This window comes from Oreochromis aureus, linkage group 14, assembly GCF_013358895.1.
Source record: "Oreochromis aureus strain Israel breed Guangdong linkage group 14, ZZ_aureus, whole genome shotgun sequence".
NCBI classification, from domain to species: Eukaryota; Metazoa; Chordata; class Actinopteri; order Cichliformes; family Cichlidae; genus Oreochromis; species Oreochromis aureus.
In genome coordinates, this window is record NC_052955.1 from 41,152,965 (window position 1) to 41,176,974 (window position 24,010).

The following is a 24,010-nucleotide window of genomic DNA, read 5'->3' on the forward strand; positions in this document are numbered from 1 at the left end:
CCACAGACTGGTGGCGTACAAAGCGGTTTTTTTCTACATTTTTAGGCCATCATATAACATACATATGCTGGATGAGTAGCAGAGAACACACACTCACACCAGTACTCACATCACAATATAATACCAATATAATCTCAGTTAGCTGCAAACTGTTGCATGGTGTAACTTTACAGGATAAACTGTTGTTCTTGCATAAGGTGAGATCCACAGCTGGTGAAACGTGCACTCCTATCTGCAGTCCACCTGAAGCAACATGCTGAGAATGTTTGTTTCTTACTAACAGCTCCAGGACTGAGTACAAACAGGGCACACTCCTAATGATGGCTGACGGGGTCAGAAGTCTTGGAAGAACGCTGTGAACGACTCCTGATACTGTAGCTCCTGTGAAAAATAGAGCCTCAAATCAGAAGTCAAGTCAAATTTCATTTGTATCTGCAGGGAGGCAGACACACCTGAGCTGCATCACCCTGCTTTACCCCCCCGAATCAGGCCTTTATGGTCAAATAGCTGCCAAGAAACCACGACTAAGGAAAAGCCCCAATCCTGATTATTCGGAGCCGCTTTCAGGAGTGTGGCCTCACCAGACGTAGAAGATCCTGAGCTAGTCACTTCTGATTTTTAGATTCCAGCACAGTAAATAGAGTTTGCAATTCAGACTACAAACCTGAATCAGGCTACACACAACACAACCCAGCAGGTCAATGAGGAATCTTTCTTATACTTATCATGGAAAATGCTAAATATACCTTAAATTAAAAGAACACCATGACAATGATCTATTCTGATGGCACACCTAATTAAAACAAAACTAAAGCATATCATCAAAAGGTAACTGGTGAAAACATCCACCAGCTATGTCTGCTGCTTCTCTCAGGGCATCATATTCATATTGACGCGAACAAAAATCACACAGACGAAGATGCTCCGTCTTCTGGTAATTCAGCACTCGCCCCCGACCTCCTTTCCCAGAGTCACATGAGTCTGAATACATAGAATCAGATGTTTCAGTAATCAAAATGTGAAACCTGTAACAATACCATGGCAGAGCCGACCATGTTTGCATGTTTTTCAACATAGTCCTTATTTTGCACTCGGTTGCTGAACACACACCTCACGGCTGCAGCTTTCCAGCTCAGCCGCACACATCACCAACAACACACACACACAGACAGCCTGTTATGGCGGTGAGGCGTGATTGCAGATGCCATGTGGGTGCATCCATCTCACCTGCAGCGGCACCACGCCCACGCCAGACCACGCCCCGCCACACTACCCTTACCTTCTGGAATATTTTACACACTGTGCATGTTGTGCTCCTTCATTTTCTCCCATGGCACACACTGCAGTGTAAGCATATCTGTGTTTCATCCGTTCTTTACTGATCCACAAGCATAAAGCTTTGCTGTGATCAGACTTTCTCATGGAAACTTGTAAATGGAATTATAGAGAGTGCTGAAATTTGGAGTAACAGAGCAAGACTATTACATGTACAGATAATGTATCAGTGTCACAGCAAACAGCCCACTAACCTGGTTAGCCAGGTTGGCTCAACATGCTGTTCATGAAGATGCTTATTATTCACCAAAGCAGACAGCTGCCCTATTCTGGTTCCCTGCTCTTCACTTGATCTAAAAAAATGCACCTGAATCAGCACATGGAAGCAATTTTGACATGCACCTTGGTGTTGGTGGAATCACTGGTGGAATTAACACCCACACAAGATCAAATCTGACATGAGACACATTACTTATGGCTCTATACCTGTAAAAGACACATTCACTGATAATATATGCATGAATGAATACAAAGAAAAAGCTGGAAATGGAAAACGAAAGAAAAAAGAAAAGAAAACGCTTCAGCAGTCGTCATATTTCTTGGCAGCTGAGCAAATGCTCTCCAAAAATGTGGTTATTTGACGATCTATTGGAGTCATCGTTTTTAATGGCCAATGAATATAAATTCAAAAAAAAAAAAAAGACGAGAGACCCACACTCAACCATGTTATCAGGGTTGATGTTATGTAGTTTTACCACCAGAGGGCACTGTTGGCAACGTGTTCGAGCTACAAATGCGACAGCTAGCTTTTGGGCTAAGTGTTTTTGTTCGTTTGTTTAGTGCAAACTAAGTTTATGTCCTTTACAGGTAAGACCTTGGCTCAGTGGGCGAGCAGGCCACCACATGCCCCATGGTTGGAGTGCAGTGGCCCGGGGTTGAGTCTGACCTGGGTCCCTGCTGTGCGTCTTTTGGTGTCAGTGTTCACTTCCAAAAGAAAACGTTTATGTCCTTCATAAATAACGGGCCATGTTCTGTGCACTTAGCATTGTGAGCATTGGTGTTTTTAAGCAAACAACACAGCGACTTTTTTCCCTTTGTGTCAATGCAGAAGCCCTCCAGTGATTTGTGGAGGAAAGGTGGAAGAAAAGCAACAGTAAAAAGCACTCCACAAACACATCAAGGATAAAAACAGCAAGTAAAGATGGATGATACATTAAAAAAATGACTTTTCTTGCCAGGACAGCTGTCTTACAGGCATACTCAGCGCAAAAGTCTTACATAATTTTCACATGTAAGTTTGGTTAAACTGATCGATCAATCAGCCTGTCTGCAGAGGACTCAGCTCGCTGTCACAGTCGATTCAAGAGGAGGGGCGTGGGTGGATGGGGGGTGAGGGCCGAGGTCTGGATCTCCACTCATCTCAGGAATGTGTGCAGGTTCCTCTCCAAAGCGCTGACGTCAGGAGTGGCCTTGGATTAAAAACAGGCAGGTTATAATAAAATGGTGAGCAAACAGGTTGTGCTGTACAGCTGAACTGTTCCTTATAAGAAGACTCCCAGTGCCAGTGAACTGTACGCCAATGAGACCCTGAATGACGAGAAGATTCATTTATACACCCGTATTGTTTATGTGTGTTTGTGGATAATGCGGTTTATTGTAAAAGTGGTGTTTCACTGTTCACGTTTTCTTTTCCATCCAAAGAAAATTATTTTCAGCTGTTCCTGGTCTAGTTCCCTTTTCCATAGTTCTTTAGGACCCTGGAGACCACCATGGGCAGTGTTAACACTAACAATAATGATCTTTCTGTTCTCCAACAATTAGCCTAATATATTCATAATTAATAGAGCCATCAACATTTACAATTCAAAGGCCTTAAAACTTCTGAAATTGTCTTAAATTTGGTTTGAATGTGTGATCTTATACATGGTGACCTGTAACCTAAATGATGTGTTGCGTTTAAAACAGTTGTCCTTGAAATTGAAGGAAAGTCAGTAAACTTTGTTTATTAGGAGTTTTTCATAGGCAAACAAGTGGTGTACACAAAAAGAGTAAAATAATAGGCAATCTAAATAAATGATGACAATAATAATAATTCAATAAAACTTTCAACAGAAAGCCTTTTTAAATGAAATGTTCTTAAAAGAGTTCAGCATTAAAAGAGGCCTTCAGTATCACCAGGACGTATCCTTCAGTGTGCATATTAAACAAATATGTAGGACTCTTTCTTGCCTCTAAAGTTAGAAATATCCTGTCTCAGAGTGACGCTGAAAAACTAGTTCATGCATTTATTACTTCCAGGCTGGACTACTGTAATTCTTTATTATCAGGATGTCCTAAAAACTCACTGAAAAGCCTTCAGCTGATCCAAAATGCTGCAGCAAGAGTACTGACAGGGACTAGAAAGAGAGAGCAGATTTCTCCTGTTTTGGCTTCCCTTCATTGGCTTCCTGTTAAATCCAGAATTGAATTCAAAATCCTGCTCCTCACATACAAGGTCTTAAATAATCAGGCCCCATCTTATCTTAATGACCTTGTAGTACCATATCACCCTATTAGAGCACTTCGCTCTCACACTGCAGGCCTACTTGTTGTTCCTAGAGTATTTAAAAGTAGAATGGGAGGCAGAGCCTTCAGTTTTCAGGCCCCTCTTCTGTGGAACCAGCTTCCAGTTTGGATTCAAGAGACAGACACTACAGTGGCTTGCAAAAGTATTCGGCCCCCTTGAACTTTTCCACATTTTGTCACAATACAGCTGCTCTGTGACGGCCTCAGAGGTTGTCTAAGAGAATATTGGGAGCAACAACACCATGAAGTCCAAAGAACACACCAGACAGGTCAGGGATAAAGTTATTGAGAAATTTAAAGCAGGCTTAGGCTACAAAAAGATTTCCCAAGCCTTGAACATCCCACGGAGCACTGTTCAAGCCATCATTCAGAAATGGAAGGAGTATGGCACAACTGTAAACCCTAACAAGACAAGGCCGTCCACCCTAAACTCACAGGCCGAACAAGGAGAGCGCTGATCAGAAATGCAGCCAAGAGGCCCATGGTGACTCTGGACGAGCTGCAGAGATCTACAGCTCAGGTGGGGAATCTGTCCATAGGACAACTATTAGTCGTGCACTGCACAAAGTTGGCCTTTATGGAAGAGTGGCAAGAAGAAAGCCATTGTTAACAGAAAACCATAAGAAGTCCCGTTTGCAGTTTGCCACAAGCCATGTGGGGACACAGCAAACATGTGGAAGAAGGTGCTCTGGTCAGATGAGACCAAAATGGAACTTTTGGCCAAAATGCAAAACGCTATGTGTGGCGGAAACTAACACTGCACATCACTCTGAACACACCATCCCCACTGTCAAATATGGTGGTGGCAGCATCATGCTCTGGGGTGCTTCTCTTCAGCAGGGACAGGGAAGCTGGTCAGAGTTGATGGGAAGATGGATGGAGCCAAATACAGGGCAATCTTGGAAGGAAACCTCTTGGAGTCTGCAAAAGACTTGAGACTGGGGCGGAGGTTCACCTTCCAGCAGGACAACCACCCTAAACATAAAGCCAGGGCAACAATGGAACGGTTTAAAACAAAACATATCCATGTGTTAGAATGGCCCAGTCAAAGTCCAGATCTAAATCCAATCCAGAATCTGTGGCAAGATCTGAAAACTGCTGTTCACAAACGCTGTCCATCTAATCTGACTGAGCTGGAGCTGTTTTGCAAAGAAGAATGGGCAAGGATTTCAGTCTGTAGATGTGCAAAGCTGGTAGAGACATACCCTAAAAGACTGGCAGCTGTAACTGCAGCAAAAGGTGGTTCTACAGAGTATTGACTCAGGGGGCTGAATAATTACGCACACCCCACTTTGCAGTTATTTGTAAAAAATGTTTGGAATCATGTATGATTTTCGTTCCACTTCTCACGTGTACACCACTTTGTATTGGTCTTTCACCTGGAATTCCAATAACATTGATTCATGTTTGTGGCTGTAATGTGACAAAATGTGGAAAAGTTCAAGGGGGCCGAATACTTTTGCAGCCACTGTAAATCTACTTTTAAGATTAGGCTTCAAACTTTCCTTTTTGCTAAAGCATATAGTTAGGGCTGGACCAGGTGACCCTGAATCCTCCCTTAGTTATGCTGCAATAGACGTAGGCTGCTGGGGGATTCCCATGATGCACTGGGTGTTTCTTCTTCACTCACTATGTGTTAATAGACCTCTCTGCATTGAATCACACTTCTTATTAGTCTCTCTTCCACAGCATGTCTTTATCACCTCCTTAGGTCTTAGCAGATGTAAGCCTGGTTCTGCTGGAGGTTTCTTCCTGTTAAAAGCAAGTTTTTCCTTCCCACTGTCGCCAAGTGATTGCTTGTAGGTGCCTGTTTGATTGTTGGTGTTTTTGCAATATTACTGTAGGGTCTACCTTATAATATAAAGCTCCTTGAGGCAGCTGTGATTGGGCGCTGTGTAAATAAAACTGTCAGTAATTTTCATTCAGTGAGTTTTTCGAGTCACAAAGTCAACAACATGCAACTTTTAATGCACAGTTAATTCCCATTTGCTCAGTCAGAATTTGAAGAAAGGACCAGCTCTTCTAATCTCAGCTACGTTTCAATCAGTGCATCAATGATGTCATCTCTGAGAGCTGAGGTGCCAAGGAGCTCCACCCGATTAACACACACTGCTCTTATTAAAGTAAACAGCTGTATACACAACCACAACCCCGGACCAGAGAAGCACCTGTTGAGGAGGACTCGCAGGTCCACACAGGTGAGTAAACCAAACACACATTTCTGAGCCCTGAGGGGAGACATTGTACATAAAGGAGTGATTTAGGCAAACTCTGGCCTCTGTTTTGTCTTAATCCTTCGTGTCAGCTCTTGCAGAGAGGAAAGCCGATTGACGGGCCCACCTTTCTGTGCTTTTGCACGACAAATGAATTGAAGTTGTCAGACGGATGGACAAAACTTCTGCCAAAACGTTATGAAATACAGTCATTATGGAGATATATGTTCTCATTCATGAGGTCAGCTGGGAAAGCAAACAGACGATGTGCAGCACATTGAGCGCTTGTGGTTTTTCATACTCGCGCACACCACCAGTGAATAAAGACAGGGTTAATGCCTGTACTGGGACTGAACCAACATTTGAACTTCATTGGAGGAAACTGGCAGCCAGAGGTTGTCCCCACTGTGCAGACTCCTAACCTTACATAAGTCAGGGCACATCTGCAAATCAACTTGGCCAACATCAGGAACGTGCCCATAGCAAAAAGATTTACCAATGGGCCACACGTTGTACATCGATTTGGTTGGGACGTATTTTCTTTCAGTCTTGCAGGCCTCACTTCATATATCATTGCTGTCCGCATTAGATTTCTGTGCTGCCCGGCTTAAAAAAAGAAAGAAAAACAGGCACAGAGCTGCTGACGACTTACTGTTGAGCTGTAATACTGCTTCTGCATCCATCATTACAGCTAATGATTAACTGCTTAGGCAACTTCCCCTATTTCAGTTTAGTATTACTACGTAAATGTAAAAATCCATCTTTCAGAGAGGACTGTAACATTGTTGGGCTTCATTAAGCAGCAGCACCATTTAAACAAACTATATTTGCTCGTTTTTGTTACCTAAAAAGTCTAAAGTAAATGTCTAGGGTTTGGTCACCAGTAATAATTGAGTCTGACTGCTAGCAGGATAACATCTCTGCTTTTGTGTATGTGGTCCTGTGGCTTTAACACGCCACGGTTTCTAGCTCACACTGCAGAGCGTGGTGTTTGAATACAAAGTAGCTGGAATGAGGTCCTCCGTGCCCGAGGCCGTGGTTCTCAACTGCAAAAGGTTGGGCTGTCTGTTCTGGGTTGGCGATTTCTGCTTCATGCAGAGAAGTTGAGGTGTCTGAGTCTTGTTCATGAGCAGGGGAAGAGTGGAGTGGGAGAATGAGATTGTTGCATCAGGCTTACCACTGCAATGGTCTGCTGAAGTGAGGTGAAAGCGGATCATGAAGCCATGAAGGCCAAGCTGGAGATTTACATTCATACCTTAACCTTTGGGTAAACTTTGGGTAGCGACCAATAAAATCTGATCACAGCTACGAGCAGGGGAGACTGGCGTCCCTTCCAAAGGTTGTCTGAGCTCAGACAATTCAGAAAGGCTGCAGAGTAGAAACATTATAGAAGGTTTGCTGTGGTGTATGGCACTATTAGATGCTAGTACTACACGCTTTACATGGTATCACTGCAGATGGATTTGGTGCTCCAACATAGATGACGGTCGATCAAATTAGGACTAAGACATTTTGAGGCCATTGCGGTGTTTCTTAAAAATGACACCGGCCCATGGACACGTAAATGAGTTTTCATCTGATGTGTGCGTGGTTTTGTTTTATACCTTAAGCACATTTTACACATAATCGATAGCAAAAACTGCATTTTTTAGAGCTGTTCACTGACTGAGGAGCTCCAGTCTGACAGGATCTTGTGACCAGCTCATTAGTGCAGCTTCTCCACATCTTTTCTCTGGTTAACAGATCACGGTGGATTTTTTTTCAGTCTGCTAAAGTCTGAGTCTGCTAAAACACTGGACACTGGGTGGCCTGGGGGGATTACTGCACCCACTATTCACGCTGTTGTCCAACCTGACTGTACTGTGTGTTAATCGGAACTTCAAAGGCCTTCACAGAGGGCGTGCGAGTCCTTTTAAGGAGACTGGAGCTGTCAAAACTGCTTTGCCACACTAACTGTAAAAGAGCTATATACTGAAGTAAGTGAATAGGCAATATTTACAGTGTGTGAGTGCACGGCTTAAGTTTGTATTCCCCCTTTTTCAGAGCTTTCTGGCCTTCCTCTTTTCTTACGCCCACAAGAACACACACCCAATATAGTACACAAAACCTCTCACCCTTACACATTCCTGCATTTACCCTTGTGGGTTTTTTTTAGTTTGTTTTGCTGAACCTGCTGCTCCTGCTGACGTCTAGTTCCACCACATGTCGACCTCTGAGTCCGTGAGCGTGGTGGCCTGTCTGTGAACTGAGGGCAGCATCTGTCTGAGAGCTGTGCCTGGCTGGTACTACGGTGTGCTCCAGAATGCTGAAGTCAGAGGGTGAATGTAAATGTTTATGTCTGCTCTTAATTCCCTAAGGAGGCCAAATTGGATGTATGAGAAGGTGATGATCTATCCTGGCTAGATAAGTGGAAGAAGATGGACGATGGATGGATGGATGGATGGATGGATGGATGGATGGATGGATGGATGGATGGATGGCTGGACGGATGAATAGATGGCTGGGTGGCTGGACGAATGGATGACTATTATTGTACGATCTACTGTGCAATGTAAAGCGCCTTGAGGCAACTATTGTTGTGATTTGGCGCTATATAAATAAAATTGAATTGAATTGAATGGCTGGATGGGATGATGGACGGATGGATGGCTGGACGATGGACAGATGGTGGATGATGGACGGATGGATGGATGGAAACTAAAACTAAAACTAGTAACTAGACCTTAGAAAAAAATGTAAATAACAGAAACAATTTTGTGAACTTGGATATTTTGATAAAAGTTGTTGTTACAAACTGCCTGATGAGGGTTTGATGTACGTTTGTAGGCCTTGGACGTCTACAAGCTTTGGAGTCAACTGCCTTCAAAAAGTTTCATTTATATTGAAATAAATATATATTGATTTTCCTAAATCCTGCCTCTGTTATAAATCAAATAATAAGAAATAACAACTTAAACTGACGCTGACTGTATGCACCTGTGTCCATGGATGTGAGTGGAACATCTGAACTCAATGATTGTTGAATGTTGCAGCTTCTGCTCTGCCACCCATTGAGCTGCAGCATATTTCTCTACAATGGGGAGTCAAAAGTCTCCTGTGGGTACTTTCTTGGGCACCAAAACAAAAACAGGTTGGTGCCAAAATGATAAATCCAAAGCTTTAAACAGTAGTCCACAAACCAATGGATGACACCACAGTGGTGGTAGCATTCACTTCTTATTATAGAGCCTGTGGCTATGGCGTCATTGCTGACTCTTGTGGCCTTTGGGGAAAAACCACTGTAGCGCCTAGCAACCGTAGCTATGTTTCAAACAAACGCACAGAGAGGAGATATCAGGTTTTTTCTAATGCCGGGTTTCTGGTTTTATAACAGAGGAGTCTCTGGGAATGAATCCTAACCTGATCTTTTCTACAGGAAGCACAAGGTGTTGTTGTTATCCGAGAAGGTGACACACGAGTATTTAAGTTTAAAGAAACTAAATAAACAGTGGAAACACTGCTTACAGGGCGTGTCATACTAGAGAGAAAGGCATGCAGTTTATGTTAAGCTCCACACTCTTCCTCTTGACGCATGAAATCAGTGTGTTGTTTCTCTTAAACCAACACACCCACACTCGGTGCTCTGATGATGTGGACGTCATGCAGCAGTCCTGCTTTAATGGTTAAAATGTGTCAGCGTGCGCGACTTTGCAGGCTCCCACACATCCCATTCACAGGTTTCTTTGTAGAAAATAACACTAAACAAACAGGCAGAAGCTTTCCATAGAGGGTGACATCATCTACATCCTGTAATCTTCCTGACGTTGATGCATTAGCACAGCTTACTTGCATCACCAATTTGATAAGGAGAGTTCGTTTGACCTCATCTTTCCATCTTCCATCCTCCACAGAGCTCTTTGCTTGAACCGTGTCCTGCTTCCTCTCACTCCTGAACTTTCAAGAAGAGAAACTGTTTATAAAGTGCTGAAGAGAAGGATTAAGTTCCCGTCAGCATAATATGTTTCCATGCGCCTGTCCAGGATCTGTAATAAATCACCACTTTAATGTAAGAGCACGCCGGCTGCGTGTGGCTGCTTTAATTAATTGGTTTTGCATTCATGGGTCCATTTTTTTCTGTAAAGCGACAAAATGTGTTTTTGTTTGAGAAGTGGAGTTCAGATAGTGGACTAGTGAAGGACTGAAAGCAGAAATGCACATCTGCCCCATCATGGAGTACCTCTTTGGCCTGCGTGTGCCAAAGTGACGTGTATCTCTGTGCAGCCACGGCTTGAATAAACATTTATATTACCCCACTCAGCAAAATGCTTTTTCCAGAATCTCCAAAGAATTTAAAGTATTTCTCTTGAGTGTGACGAAGCACTTTAATTTCCAAGACAGAGCGAATGGCTCAGAGACATACCAAAGCTTTACAAGCTGGAATTTCGTTTTATGAGAATAATCCCTATATGTGCATGATACGCACAAACAGCCCTCCAATACTGTCTCCTCCTTGGCCCAAGATGAACACTCAATCCTCTGGAAAATTCCACTCAGCTGTCCAAGACCATGTCCTACGATGAGAGGCGTGTTATTACCAAAGGTGACAGAAAAAATACCAGTTTGGGATTTTCTTTAAAAGACTGAAAATCTTAAATGAGTCTGAAGGTTTACGAGGACCTTCTGATTTAACTATTAAACGCAACTCGTATTTAACCTCGTTTTTTAGGTTGCAGAGACTCACATTAAACTGACAGAACCCATTTGGTCAGACGTTGTTTTGACCGTTGCTTTCGCACAAAGAAACGTCTGGCAGAAGAAAACTGTTTTTTGCCTCAAAGCTATCATAAGTCAGACTTTGGAGAGACAAAGCAGACAAATTGTTGCTCTTCAGCGTCAGCTCATTCTTATGCAATGGGCAGTGTTGTTGTTGTTGTTACTCATAAAAAGTAATCTATTACACATGCATTGTTACTTTTCTTAAAAGTGCTTAATTACTCATTGGAGAAAGTCATTTATTACATTTCTTACGCTTATCCGGGGCCGGGTCACCAGGGCAGCAGCCTAAGCAGAGAAGTCCAGACCTCCCTCTCCCCAACCACCTCCTCCAGCTTGTCCGGAGGAGCATCAAGGTGTTCTGAAGCCAGTCGAGAGATATAATCTCTCCAGCATGTCCTGGTTCTGCTCTGGGAATAATCCTGGTGGGACATGCCTGGAATGCCTTCTCCAGTCCACATGTAGACTAGTTGGGCAAACTCCCATGCACCCTCGAGTATCCTTGAGAGGGTAAAGAGCTGGTCCGGTGTTCCACGACCAGCATGAAAACCACATTGTTCCACCTGTATCCAAAAGATGACAAGCAAGGATCAATGTCCTGGTATCTAAATATATATTTGTGCCCTGTGGAATAGACCACAGACACTCCTGTGACTGTTTTTAAAACTTGGTCTGAACAAATCCTCACTGATTCAGTCTCACCAGTCTTGAAATGAAACTGTTCGCATTGCTTTAAAACTCAACAAGTAGCTATGTAAAGTAATGTAAAGGTATATGTATCAGCAGGGATAACGTAGCTGAAATTTTAATACTGTGTGTGTGTGTGTGTGTGTGTGTGTACGGGTTCTTGCTATTTTGGTGGGGACCAAAATCTGAAATTTACTATCCTGGTGGGGACCAACAGCCACATTTTGAGGGTGAAAAATGTGGTTTTAGTGTCAGGGTTACAGGGTTATGATTGGGTAAAGGTTAGGCATTCATTTTTGATGGTTAGGGTAAGTGGCTAGAGAAAGCATTATGTCAATGAGATGTCCCCACAAGGATACCAAACCAGACATGTGTGTATGTGTGTGTGTGTGGGAGAGAGAGAGATCATGGAAAAATGTGGTCCAAGAGTTTACTGCAAGGGTCACTCCCACAGAGGTGGTTTTAAGTACTCTGACAGGTGTTCATAGGTGTGTGTGCAGCTCCAACCATCACAGTCACAGTTGTGCAGTCTTGAATGTTGGCTGGTGATTATTTCAGCCTAAGGGGGTACAGCTGTAGACCACTGGGTTGAGGCAATATATATGTATATATATATATGAATGAAACTTTTTTCTTTGCTGCTGTGAAAGGACAAAATAAGCAGTATGTAAGCTAATGCATAACAATAACAATGGCATCAAACACCTGCCAAGAAAAAAAGCATATCCCTGTTGTATTAGATCCAAACTGTATCCACTAACAGTGAACTATTGTTGTCACTGCAGTCAGAGTGAGTATGGCAGTAGTTACTGTAATGATAGCAGCAGCAGCAGCAGTGCAGACCTGTCATTCTGGTCGGCAGAGGCTGGCTCATATCCAGTCCCCAATAAAACAGCCAGACTGATATATTAGCTTGACGTGAGCACAGTCTGTTCTTTGTTGACAGTGGAGACTCTGAGCAGCAGGGGAGATGTGTGATCGAACCCAGCGTGTGATTAGTCATGATTCAGCAGTGTAGTCTGATAAGCAAAAGCTGTGTGAACATGCCCCGGATGACGGAGGGATGAGAGAAACAGTGTTCCTGCTCCTCCCGTCTGTCAGCGTGCCAGCCTCTTTCTATTTACTGGCTGAGCTGATATGTGCATTTCCTCAATTGTCTTTTTTCTTTGTGACTTTGTTTCCTATCTTTACTTGCAATTTAACCCACCCATTCACGTTACTGTTTTTTTGGTTTGTGTTATCTTTTACTGCCCTCTAGTGGATAAACTGCAGAGTGCAGTCACTGGAGGTTAGCTTGGAAGCACACAGAGATCCACAGTGAGGACCCTAAAAGCTAGCCAGGTTTATTGTATAGCACCTTTCAACAGCAGTGTTCCTACAGAAGCATCAGGACATGCTTCTGTATGAACAGGAACAACAATGATGGCAGATTTACAAAAGTTTAAGTATAAATGCAAATATACACAGAACTGAGGTGAAGACTTGAAGCAGTGTGGATGTGGTGGAGTAAATAAATCCACAGAGTCATAAAACTTACACTTAGGTCCATGTATATTTGGACAGCGACAGTGTTCTGTACATCACCTCGATGAATTTTAAATAAAACAACTCAGATGCAGTTGAAGTGCAGAGTTTCAGCTTTAGATCAGTGGGTTGAACAAATAAATTGCATAAAAATGTGACAAACTAAAGCAATTTTTAACATGATCCCTTCATTTCAGGGGCTCAAAAGTAATTGGACAAATGAAATAACTGAAAATAAAATGTTCATTTCTAATACTTGGTTGAAACCCCTTCAGCAGCCTGAAGTCTTGAACTCGTGGACATCACCAGATGCTGGTTTCCTCTTTTTTAATGCTCTGCCAGGCCTTTACTGCAGCAGCTTTCAGTTGCTGTTTCTTTGAAGGCCGTTCTGTCCAAAGTTTAGTCTTCAACAAGTATAATGCAGGTTCAGGGGACTGACTTGGCCATTCAAGAATATTCCACTTCCTTGCTTTAATAAACTCCGCGGTTGCTTTGGCTGACTGTTTTGGGTCATCGTCCATATGTATTATGAAACGCTGCCCAATCAATTTGACTGCATGTAGCTGGCTGTGAGCAGACAGTCTGTCCCTGAACACCTCTGAATTCATTCAGCTGCTTCTGTCACATCATCATAATCACTAGTGTCCCAGGGCCACTGGCAGCCGTGCACGCCCCAGCCATCACCCTGCCTCCACCGTGTTTAACAGATGTTGTGTATGCTGTGGATCATGAGCTGTTCCACGCCTTCTCCATACTTTTTTCTTGCCATCATTCTGGTAGAGGTGGATCTCATAAGTCCAAAGAATGTTTTTCCAGATCTGTGCGGGCTTTTTTAGATGTTTTTTAGCAGAGTCAAATCAAGCCTTTCTGCTCTTGAGGCTTATGAGTAGCTTGTACCCTGCAGTGAACCTTCTGTGTTTACTTTCATGCAGTCTTCTCTTTATGGTACACTTGGATATGCTGACCTCCTGGACAATGTTGTTCACTTGGTTGGCTGTCATGAAGGGGTTTCTCATCTCTATGGAAATTATTCTGTGATCATCCACCACTGTTGTCTTTTGTGGACGTCCAGTCTTCTTGTGTGTCTGAGTTCACTGGCTGAGCTGTGAACTCAGCCATCCTTTCTTTCTCAGGATGGAGATTTTGTCACTGCTACTATTGTAGAATTTCTCTGAGGGGTTTTTCTTTTCTGTTTTTGCAGCGTAAGGATGGCTTGTTCCATCTGCATGTTATCTGTTCACAGCAAAATCTTCCAAATGCAAACACCACACCTCAAATCAACTCCATGCTTTTATCTGTTTAATTGATAGTGACATAACAAAGGAATTGCCCACACCTGCCTATGAAATTGACGTTGAGTCAATTGTCCGCATACTTTTGGTCACTTTAAAAAAAGAGGATGGGACATGTTAGGGAGCTGAATTCCAGTTTGAATTTTGATAAATCTCTGTCTCTCTTCCACAGCATGTCTTTATCCTGTCTTCCTTCTCTCACCCCAGCCAATCACAGCAGATGGCCCCGCCCCTCCCTGAGCCTGGTTCTGCCGGAGGTTTCTTCCTGTTAAAAGGGAGTTTTTCCTTCCCACTGTCGCCAAAGTGCTTGCTCATAGGGGGTCATATGATTGTTGGGTTTTTCCTTGTATCTATTATTGAAGGGTCTGCCTTACAGTGAAAAGCGCCTTGAGGTGACTGTTGTTGTGATGTGGCGGTGTATAAATAAAACTGAATTGAATCGAACTGAAATGATTCCCTCAGATGAAAGCTGGGAGTCTACACATTATGTCCATGTCCATTATTATTAGCATATGTTTCAGTAAAAAGGTAAAAAACCTAAACTCGTGTGAGGGTCCAAGTATACACCTGTATTTCTGGGGGCTGGAGTTGAGAGGTGGTGGGGATCCCACTGTTATCATTATTCTTAAAAGATTTTGGCTCAATAGTTCACATGGCCATGCTGCAAAAAAGGCTCTTCAGTCTTTTTCTGAGTAATTGTTTAGACAGATACCCTATAATTATGCATATACTAATCAGAGACCAACAGCGAAGCAAGTGCTCAAAGTTTTGGATATTTCATATGGGTTTGAAAGTTGTACCTGGACTTGGACTCCAGACTTAGCAGACTCCAGTATGTGAATAATGCATGTTCCTGCTGCGTACTCTTGGATCAGAATGAAAACTTCCTGACAGGTCAGTCGTCATTTTCATGCTGGGTAGTTTGTCAGCTGGAGGGCACGCTGCAAGTTCCCTATTGTTAGCACACGTGTTTGGAACACCACAACAGAATCCACTGATCCAAGCAGCACTGAGCACAACACCTAATCCACTTGTGACATTAAAATAATATTATTTTTAAACTACGTTGTCATATTGCCTATGTGTAGGTCCGTCAGGAAAATCTGTTTTGTGTGCCTCAAAGATCAAGATGTTGGCTGATATATCAGATTCTAACTTCATCACATAATGGAGTAGATATTGGTCATAAAAACTCTCCATCGGTCAGGCTCTGTCCTTTTCTAAGGTAAGGTTCTCAGCCTGTTCTTCTCACTTCAGTCAATTTATTGCTGCAAAATGAGATTGAGCAGACAGACTGACAGACACTGCCATGTTGTACACACCTGACAGACTCAGCTGTTTGTGGTACAGTCTAGTCCAACCTAAGTGAATTCAAATGTGTGGATGATTGTACTATTACAAGTATTTCAGCTGGTATTGTATTTTTAGTAACTGTAATATGGAGGACTAGAATGTGGACGGTGATACTACGTCAAAACTTTATCATAGCACCCCTGAAAATGGCTGTAGCAATAGTTCTTTTCTAATGTTGTTTCTAATTTACACAGATTCTATTGTCCATCACTGCTGATGTCATGATGCGCTCACACAGAGGCGATGGTTGTCATTCATAAGTGAGACTCATGTTGCTCCGGCAGAATGAAGATGAGGAGGTCATGTTGTGACACAGATCAGTGGTTCAGCTTTTAAACTGAAAGGAAGAGTCCAAACTCTTCTGATGACACAGGGTCGTTCCTGTGATGGAAGTGTTTGCTGATGTATATTTGTTCTCTAGATAATATTAAAACCATCAGCTAATGCAGGTCAGGTTAGAGATTATTAGCTAATTCTGACTTCTCACCTGTCAGTCTGCTGCACTACTTGTCACCCGAGGACCTGACAGCCATCACTGGGCTTCACTGTCAGCCCAGATTCAATTAGAATATTGTTATGAAGTGATGTAAATCAGACTTTTATTCGGCTGTAAATTCTGTTTCACTGTTACATTTACCAGGTGATAACACACAGACTCAGAGAGCAGGAGAGAGAGCAAAAAGCAGCAGTGGGTCGGGGCGGGGTCCCAGCGTTTTCACTTTGAGATCTTATGTTGAAATCATGTTGAGTTGTGGGATTATTACTTGTTTGCCTTGAGTTTCAGATGTTTCACCTACATCGTCTGTGTTAGTCTCATGTATCTGTTGTCAAGCCTGTGTTGTCATGTCCACGTCTCTCCATGTTTCCTGTTTTATTTTGAAAGTCTTCTTTCTATGTTCATCGTGTTTAGTGTTACCTTTCCCTGTGGCGTCATGATGCTCATTTTTGTCAGGTGTTTCCACACATGTTTCCACTTCCCCTGATCACCTCCTGTGTGTATTTAGTCTGTGTGTTTCATTCTGTCTTTGTCGGGTCATCTGTGTTACCGCCCTCTACAGCGTGTTGTGGTGGACCACTGGAGGGCTCCACTCACACCCAGTTCTCAGGAAGTGTTGTTGCTATGTTTTGGAAGGAAAAGTGTTCAGTTGTGTTGTGATGAGGAATAAACGAGGAGTGTTAATCGAGAGCTCTCGTGTCGTCTGTGTTTACCTCCACATTGGTGACCCCTGACTCGAACATGCTGCAGTCCGATGGTGGCACCGACTCCGCTCTGGATGCATCAGCAGCCGCCAGCCCTCTGCCTCCGGCTGCAGCTGCGTTTGCTGTGCCGCCGAGCTGCCGGACTTTTGGCTTCACGATCCCCGTCGTGGTTCGTGCACGTGGAGGCTCAGTTAAGCGCCTTCGTGGCATCTCGGCTGACGACACGAAATATCACCAGGTGGTGGCCTCTCTCGACCCGCTAGCCACCCGTCGTGCGTTGACTCTCCTCCGGGATCCACCCGCCCGAGGGAAGTACGCCGCCCTTAAGGAGCTGCTTCTTCGGCGCTATGCCCTCTCCGACGCAGAGCGAGCCAAGAAGCTCCTCTCCCTCTCAGGCCTGGGTGGCGGTACGGCTCTCGAACTGATGGAGCGCATGCTGTCCTTTCTCGGTCCGGACGACGGGGGATTCCTGTTCGCCCACATCTTCCTCCGACAGCTGCCGGCGGCCGTGAGAGCCGGCCTCGCCAACTCTCCGCTTCTGGGCACGAAGGATTATCGCTCCCTGGCTGAGGACGTGGATCGTATTCTCTTGGCTACCCGCGCTTTCCACGATCACAACCTAGTTCCAGCCTCGCCGGCAGCGCCTTCTACTTCCCCGCTGACCTGCCCCGACGTGTCCGCTCCTTCGCTGGCGGCAAAGGTCGCGGCACAGCGACACCGCGGACGGGACCTCTGTTTCTACCATCAGCGTTTTGGCCCCAGAGCGCCGCCGCTGCTGCTTGCTGCCTTGTGCTTTTCCGACCCTGGGACACGGGCCCCGACAGCGCGCTGTAGCGGCCGCGACCGCTGGCGACAAAGAAAAACTGCTCTTCATAGAAGACTCGCGCTCCGGGAGACGATTCCTGGTCGACTCCGGCTCCCAGAAGAGCCTCCTTCCCCCGTCCGGCGCTGACAGTTTAGCAGTGGGCTGCGGACCGCAGCTTATTGCAGCTAATGGCTCTCCCATCGCAACGTTCGGGGAAAGGTTCGTGACTGTTTGTTTTCATGGTCGGGATTTCCAATGGACCTTTGTTGTTGCCGCTAGCTCTGTACCTATTTTGGGCGCTGATTTTCTTTGTGCCCACGGACTGCTGGTCGATGTCGCTAACAGACGCTTAATCGACGCCCAGTCTTTTTCTTCAGTGCCCTGTTTCACTAGCGCCATCGAGCCCCTGAATCGGGCTAATTTGGTGACTTCTGGGAATGTTTTTCAGCGTTTGCTCTCTGAGTTCCCTTCACTGACTGTTCCTAATTTCTCAAACACGGCAACGAAGCACAGGGTTGAACGTTATATTCCGACGGTCGGTCCCCCGGTGTTCGCACGCGCGCGCCACCTCGACCCCGCGAAACTCTCCGTCGCTCGGGAAGAGTTTGCCGCTATGGAGCGCCTCGGCATTGTGCAGCGCTCGAATAGTGCCTGGGCCTCTCCGCTACACATGGTGCCCAAGTCCGACGGTCGGTGGCGGCCGTGTGGGGATTTTCGCCGTTTGAATAATGTCACGGAGAACGACCGTTACCCAATTCCCCACATACAGGATTTTTCCGCCCACCTCGCCGGCTCCTCGATTTTTTTCTAAAATTGACCTGGTGCGGGGGTATCACCAGGTTCCCGTCTTGCGCGAAGACGTCCCGTCCCAAAACTGCCGTTATTACCCCTTTCGGCCTGTTTGAATTTTTGCGCATGCCGTTCGGCCTGAAAGGCGCCGCCCAGACTTTTCAGCGGTTGATGGACTCTGTCTTGCGCGGGCTGCCTTTCGTCTTCGTGTACCTTGATGATATATTGGTGGCCAGCTGTTCTGAGAGTCAGCACGCATCACATTTGCGTCAGGTTTTCCAGCGCTTGGCGGCACACGGCCTGATCGTCAACCCCTCCAAGTGCCAGTTCGGCTTGCCGGTTCTGGATTTCTTGGGCCACCGCATTTCCGCTGACGGTGTGGTTCCGTTGCCGGACAAGGTCCGGGCCGTTTCGGCTTTTCCGTGTCCCGCGTCCGTTAAAGCGCTGCAGGAGTTCTTGGGGATGGTCAATTTCTACAACCGCTTTCTCCCCAGAGCTGCGCACCTGCTGCATCCTCTCTATGCTGCTTTGAAGGGTAAAACTGCTAAGGACCCGATTGATTGGCTCCCTGAACGCATCCAGGCATTTTCTGAGGCCAAGGCCGCGCTGGCAAACGCCGCCCTGCTGGCCCACCCGTTTCCGTCGGTGGAGATTGCGTTGACCACCGACGCGTCGGACGTGGCGGTGGGCGCAGTGTTGGAGCAGCGGGTCTCCGGTGTCTGGCAACCGCTTGCCTTTCTCAGTCGCACGCTTAGGGACAGTGAGCGCAAATATAGCGTTTTTGACAGGGAGTTGCTGGCCCTGCACCTCGCGACCCGGCATTTTCGTTTTTTTCTAGAGGGTCGGAGTTTCACCGCGTATGTGGATCATAAACCCTTGACATTCACGATGTCCAAGGTCTCTGACCCGTGGAGCGGGCGCCAGCAGCGCCAGCTGGCAGCCATTTCCGAGTTCACAACTGACATTCAGCACGTGGCTGGTAAGTCCAACTGCGTGGCTGACTGTCTATCCCGCGCGCTGGTTTCTCCCGTTTATGTTGGCATAGACTTTGACGCTATGGCCGCTGACCAACGGGCGGACCCGGACGTCCTTGCCCTTCGGTCTGAGCAAACGGGCCTTGTACTGGAGGACAGACCCGTGTGGAACGGCGGGTCTAGCCTGCTTTGTGACGTTTCCACCGGCCGACCACACCCTGTAGTTCCACTTTCGTGGCGTCGTCGCGTTTTCGACTCCGTACACGCCCTCTCTCATCCAGGCGTCCGGGCCTCGGTCAAGCTGGTCAGCTCTAGGTTCGTTTGGCCGGGCCTTCGTGCGTCGGTGAAAGACTGGGCAGCAGCGTGCATCCCATGCCAACGCTAAGATCCATAGGCACACACAGGCGCCCCTCGAATCGTTCCGCGTTCCAGGGAGGCGTTTTGATCATGTACATGTGGATCTGGTTGGTCCCCTGCCGCAGTCACAAGGTTTCACGCAGTCACAAGGTTTTGACTGTGGTGGACCGCACAACCCGCTGGCCTGAGGCGGTGCCTCTGGCGTCCACTACAGCAGCAGCAGTGGCCAGGGCATTTTTCTCAACGTGGGTTTCGCGTTTGGTCCCCTGCCGACATCACCTCAGACAGGGGCCCCCAGTTCGTTTCCGAGCTTTGGTCTGCCATGGCTGACGGCCTGGGCGTCAAGGTCCACCGAACCACTGCGTACCACCCGCAGGCCAATGGGATGTGCGAGCGTTTCCACTGGTCGCTTAAGGCCGCGTTCCGTGCTTCTCTCACAGATGGCAACTGGGTTGACCGCCTTCCATGGGTTTTACTGGGGTTGCGCTGCGCGGTTAAAGAAGACCTCGGGGTTTCCCCGGCTGAACTTGTCCTCGGTCAGCCCCTCCAGGTCCCCGGGGAATTCTTGCCCGAGAGCCCACCCCCGTGCTTCGCTCCCTCTGTGCTGTCTCTCCGTCCCCCGAGAGACTCGTTTTCTCTTCCTGGCCCAGTGCACCATTGTCTGCCCGACACCTTTGTTCCGAGGTCGTTGGACTCTTCGCAGTTTGTTTTCGTCAGGCATGACGCTCATAGGCCTCCGCTGCGTCCACTGTATGACGGCCCCTTTAGGGTTGTTCAACCGGGCCGGAAGCATTTCCTTTTGGACTTTGGGGGTCGTCAGGAGACTGTTTCTATTGACAGACTTAAGCCGGCACATGTGCTGCAGGATGATCAGTTGGTGCCGGCTCAGGCCCCCCGCCGTGGCCGCCCGCCTTCCACTGGACTGGACAACCCTGCTTCTTCCTCTGGGAGCACCCCCCACCTGGCGGGGCCCGAGCTATCTTCAGCTTCTCCTGGCCGCCCATGCCAGCCTGGTCCTCAGGTTCGTTTCCCCTCAGCCAGCTCTCCACCTCCCCGGTTCAGCCGTTCTGGACGTTTGATTAGCGAGGGTTCTGGACTAGGGGATGACCCTACTGGGTGTTCGGGGGGGGCATGTGTGGTGGACCACTGGAGGGCTCCACTCACACCCAGTTCTCAGGAAGTGTTGTTGCTATGTTTTGGAGGGAAAAGTGTTCAGTTGTGTTGTGATGAGGAATAAACGAGGAGTGTTAACCGAGAGCTCTCGTGTCGTCTGTGTTTACCTCCACAGTGTCACAGTTATCATCATAGCTACCATAGCGCACTCTTAGTTTCTTGGTCTCGTCTCAGTGGTCATAGTTATTTTGGTTTTCCCAGTTTAGGTTGTCAGTTGCGTGTCCTTCCCTGTCTGCACTTGGGTCCATTTCATCATCACACCGGCGTACCGCGCCGTGACAAGTGGAGAGTTAAGCCAGCGTGTCTTTTTTGACCACATTCATGGATTTTGATTTCATCTTCTAAAAGCAACATGAATGGGAGCATTTAACTGTGACAGACTGTTAAAGTGAGTGTTTGTATAAATCAGAAAACTTTGGTGTAAAGCCCACCTGTCCAGGTGTATGCAGAGGGATGTCTTTACTGAATAATGCTACATTTACTGTTTAAAGAAAAGTGGACTGATGAGATTTTCAATAAAACTAAAATGCTGTGAATGTTTCTCCTCTTAGCTGTTTTGCTACACACTTCTTTCACTAACTCTGGAAAATCCTGGTCAGCACGACTGAGCCTTTGCCTCAATTCAAGTCAGTTTTATTTATACAGCGCAAGTCACAAGAGCAGTCACCTTATATTGTGAGGTAAAGACGCTACAATAACAGAAAGAAGAAAGAAAGCCTCAGAGTGTCTTCTACTGAAAACAGAGATGATTCATTCTTCAACGCTGCAATAGCTCATCCAACCAATCAGACTGCTTTTAAAGGTTGTAATGTGTACACAGTTGAACTGAGGTATTTAAAGATGAAAAGGATTGAATATGTTTGCAAGTAGCATATTCCATTAACATTAAGTTATTTATTCACCAGGATATAGTTATATATATTACTTTGTTAGTGCAAGACATAGTATTGGATAACTCTGTCCTACTGTATATTACTGTACACTATTCTTATTGTATATATTGTATATCTTATATCTATTTCATCTGTTCCTCTGTCTCTCCTGCTGCTTTGAGCATGTACGTGACAAAAGAATTTCCCTCAGGATAAATAAAGTTGTTCTTATTCTTATTATTCTTATTCTTATTAATTGCAGGGTACTGTAAGGATGACATTATGACTGAGGCATTTATCCCACCTTTGAACATCACAACACATTTCTACTGTAATTTCTCTCTCACATGCGTCAGTCTTTGTTCCCCCTCACACACTCACTGTGATGTCACCAACAGGTACTCACTAGAAAAACAAACCTCAACAGCACCATCTGCTGGACAGAAGAAGCAAATCTTTTTTTTTATCCTGATAGCCTTTGAAAAAGTTTAGTTTGGTCCAATTTTATTTATTCAGTACCATTTTAACTGTAATTTCCACTTCCATCTGCTGTTTATATAACCTGATGTTGATATCTCTGACATCCAGAGAGTTGCTGTGCAAAAGCAAATGGCTGGTGGGGCTCAAGTGCCTGTTGGCTGTGGGCATTCAAAGCTATTTCACACACAGCACTGAAAACATCAGTCCACGCTCACTTCCTGTGGGTCTCACTCCAGTCTCATTTCTTTAGCAGTTCATCGAGCTGCATCTGAAAGTGAAGAGCAGATCTTAGTCTGGATCTGGGTGCCTCCATCCTCTCAGACTGGCTGCATCATCAGTTGTCTTGCAGTTGTGCTTCTAAAGCTGGTGCACAGGTGTCCACAGCAGAGATGATGAAAACACTTCTCTACACATAAATATGTGTTAGTGGCAGATTGTGAAACAGCCCCTCTGTGTTGGCTCCAACAGGTCATGGAAGTGACTACTTTTTGTAGTGGTGTTGATTGTATACCCTGATATAGACACACATATGTGGTGGTGATAAGTCTTTTAAACCCTGTTTTGAAAAATGTTGTGTTCTTTGTGCCTGCCTTAGGTACCTTCCTTTGCAGCTCACTCCACTCTGCAGTTTGGGTTAGCTCTAAAATGTTTGCTTTAGCTGCAAACTTCCCCACATACCCAGACTGCCTCAGAGCTGTTACAAGGTACGCTGTTGCCTTGGTGTTTGTTTCGACCATATTTCCTATGTAGTTGTCAGTTAGTGTGTCTGTGTGCAGATAGTTTACAGGAGATAAATCGTTTAGTGTTCATCAGAGGAATTTCCCAGGAAAAGAGCTCGCAGACAAACTGGATCTTGTTTATATCAAATGCAAAAGCCAGATTAGTCGGTTTGCTGTGTTTGTTTGACTGCATAAAGAGAATATTTAGAAATAAAGACATATTTGAACAGGAAGACTTTGCTCCTCCATCCTGCCAAGGCAGCATGAGAAGCTGTAGGCACAGTGCAGTTGGATGTTTTCCTTCCTCTTCAGCCCCAGATGTCCGTTGCAGAGGAGAGCTTTACATCCCTCTTATCTCTGAGTCATTAACTGATAAAAACTCCATGTAGCAGTGAGTGCGCATAACATCGCTGTGTCACAAAAACACAGGCAACTACAATGCTCCTATTGACGAGGAAGTCTGCTCTCAAAATTCTCTGTAAGTGCCGGGCCCGATTAAAAGCCACTGTGTTAATATGGAAAGTGTTGACTCTCCTCGCCTCTTGCCTGTTCCAGTGAAAACCATTTCCCACGATATACAATATGTACAGTATATTGGATGTCGTGCTTAAATGTTGTTTGCAGTGATCAGTGTGCCTGATCAGTTACTTTGAAATTTAAATTTATCATCTAAATGGTTTAAGTTTCGTGGTAATGCTTACATCACACACCTGCATGCAGGGTACCTGTGCAGAGTGAGTCATTAGTAAAACAATTCTACTTTTACAGAAACAAGTACATGTAGTTCGTTCAGGCTACATAACCTGCGGCGAAGTTTTCCTGTTATATCAATAGTAGGCTGTCTCTCGTGGAGGCAAAATAATAGGTGCAGTTTTCAATCAACAGCAGTACTTGGCAGTTACAGCAAACCCGCAAGCTGCTGCAGAAAGAGATGCAAAATGATCCTGCAACATGTCAGAGACGCCTTTCATGCGTCAGTA

General features: G+C 45.6%; 1 pseudogene; it reads left to right on the plus strand.

Moving 5' to 3' along the window:
* Window positions 1-22,103, plus strand: part of LOC120443545 — a 42,865-nt pseudogene extending 20,762 nt beyond the window's left edge.
* Window positions 22,104-24,010: the final 1,907 nt, after the last annotated feature.